This window comes from Lissotriton helveticus, chromosome 4_1, assembly GCF_964261635.1.
Source record: "Lissotriton helveticus chromosome 4_1, aLisHel1.1, whole genome shotgun sequence".
Lineage (NCBI taxonomy): Eukaryota > Metazoa > Chordata > Amphibia > Caudata > Salamandridae > Lissotriton > Lissotriton helveticus.
The window spans coordinates 1,781,674,397-1,781,676,570 of NC_136063.1; the positions used below are offsets into that span (position 1 = coordinate 1,781,674,397).

At 43.9% G+C, this 2,174-nt stretch overlaps 1 long non-coding RNA gene across 2 annotated transcripts in view; it reads left to right on the forward strand.

Moving 5' to 3' along the window:
- The first annotated feature begins 252 nt into the window (after positions 1–252).
- Positions 253–2,174, forward strand: part of LOC144827681 (uncharacterized) — a 4,524-nt gene continuing 2,602 nt past the window's right edge. Inside the window, exon 1 of one of the 2 annotated variants that reach the window (XR_013610303.1) lies at positions 253–380. This is a non-coding gene — a long non-coding RNA (uncharacterized LOC144827681). The remainder of the gene's footprint in view (positions 381–2,174) is intronic. The other variant, XR_013610302.1, reaches the window with a different exon arrangement.

Genomic DNA, 2,174 nt, shown 5'->3' on the forward strand with positions numbered 1-2,174 from the left:
AACAACTGTGGACAGACCTGCTCATGGCCCTAAAGAGGAATGGACTTGCAAAGGAAAACAAGCTTTGTAGAAGTCCTTGGGACTGCCGAATTCACTCCATCACAATACTAAAATACATTGGTAAAAATCACAGCTGCCTCGAACACAATGCCAATGGAGAGCAGCTCTCTCTCACTCTTGCATATCCTTCCTGAAGCCGGTGGATTCCTCTTGCAAAAGCCTACGCACATCCGGAAGCGCCGGATGTGACGTCATTGGTCTGCGGCAAGAAGGAATACCGCGAGTGCAATGGCCATAATGGACGATGGATCGGTCTTTTTATTTTTCCAACTCCACTTCCAAAGCATCACACGTTCATCAATTCCAGCGTGTATACTCCGGTAAGTGCTGCAGCTGCTAGGTAGATGTTAGTCCATCGGGGCAAGTTCCACGGATCTGCACGCGCCCATATCCTGGATTCTAGCGCAGCTGCCTTCCTTAAAAAAGAGCAGCAGTCCTCCGCTCTCGGTCCCAGCAGCTCAGTTTCCGTCCCAGACGAGCTTCCTCATTTTTCGGAAAGCACAAGTTTTCATTAAGTGGGCCAGACGCAGGTTCTAGCAGATAAAGAAAACAAGACCATTTCTTTGGTTGATGTGGCACCCGATGCGTTGGCTGCACACTTTTTCAAGCCGAGCCGAGGGTGTACACCTGACCGGTGACCGGGCGGAATACTAAGATAAAGGTGTGTGCTTCGTGTTAGTGTAATGAATGCCTGCGTTGCAAGGTGTGTGCGTGCGTGATTGCGTGTGTGTTTGATGTTTGTCTGTATCAGCATGCCTGCTTGTTTGTGCACCTTTTGTGTTTGAGCATGTGTATTTTGTGTATGTGTGGTAGTGCGTGCCTGTGTAAATTGTGGAAAATTGCAAAAAGCCTAAAAAATGTTTTACAGCAAGTTCTTCGCCTTAAGGAACAATAAATTACTGCCCGTGTATTAGGTAGCTAAAGTTTTTGCCTAGTGTTAGTTCGGAAATTAACGCTGGGTACAATGTTAAGATGATTTCTTCTAAAGCATGTGACATTCTGCATTTCATCTGAAATGTATCCGTGTCACAAGCACATGAGATTCTTCAAGAGAGATAGGGACACGAAGTACAGCATAAGGTCTTGTGATAATCTGGGACAGTTCCCTCTAAAACTGCAAAGGACAGACTCTGGCCAAATCGGTATAAATAGAGATGTAGTAGAAACACGACTTGTGGTATTAGTGTGTGATAATATTGATAATAACACAAGTTAAAACAAATGAGCACCTTTTAGCAGGTGAAGTCGCGGTTCAAAAGTGAATATTTGCTAGGGTACAGCCTCTGCGGTTGACAAAAGACTTTCCTCCTGCCAAAGATGCTAGTCAGTTCTCGGCACTAAATTCAGGAACTGCTGCCACGTACTTCCGTTATCTGGCTTTCGCCAAGTCTCTAGAATAAGGCCTATGTAAACGTGAAAATGTATGCCTTCTTAAAATTATATGAAATTTAATGGAATCCACTTATGTTGGTATCTTGCATGAAAATTGAATGTGTGGGTGGGCATAGCTCACGTTCAAAAGACATGATACACTCAAGCTGCACACAAGAAAATGTCTCCTACGATAAGTTTTCTGCTTCAGTCAGTATAAACTGCGAGATTTTGTAGCCACAAAAATTGATAGAATTTTGCAAATGTCATATAACACGAAATTTCACGAGCATTATAAAAAGTTCTCATGTGCCTTCCAGCAACAGAAGAGTACTGGAGCAGCTTAAAATTGGCTCTTCCCTCATTAATATTGATGAGGCCATATATGTATATTATGGTCTTATGCATTCATGAGATACAATGTAACCTGTAAGAGAAAAAAAGCCTTTGCCGCCATCTCTGTCGTAGCTTGTAACTAGCTACATGATTTGATGCAGTTTCCAGATTTCGAAAGACACTACACCAGTGGCATAACAAAGGCCTCTGGAGTACAGGGGGTCCCGAACTCCAGGGAGCCGCTCAGCACAGTAACGTGGCCTCAGAGCTCCTGAGAAAGTCTGGAGGGCAGCCTCTCTATGTGATCTGCAGGGATCTCACCAAGTTTCATTAAGCTACTGCTCCACACTATATACAAACATTATTCCTTCATTTAAACTTCTTCGTGGCATGACAGGTAAGGGATG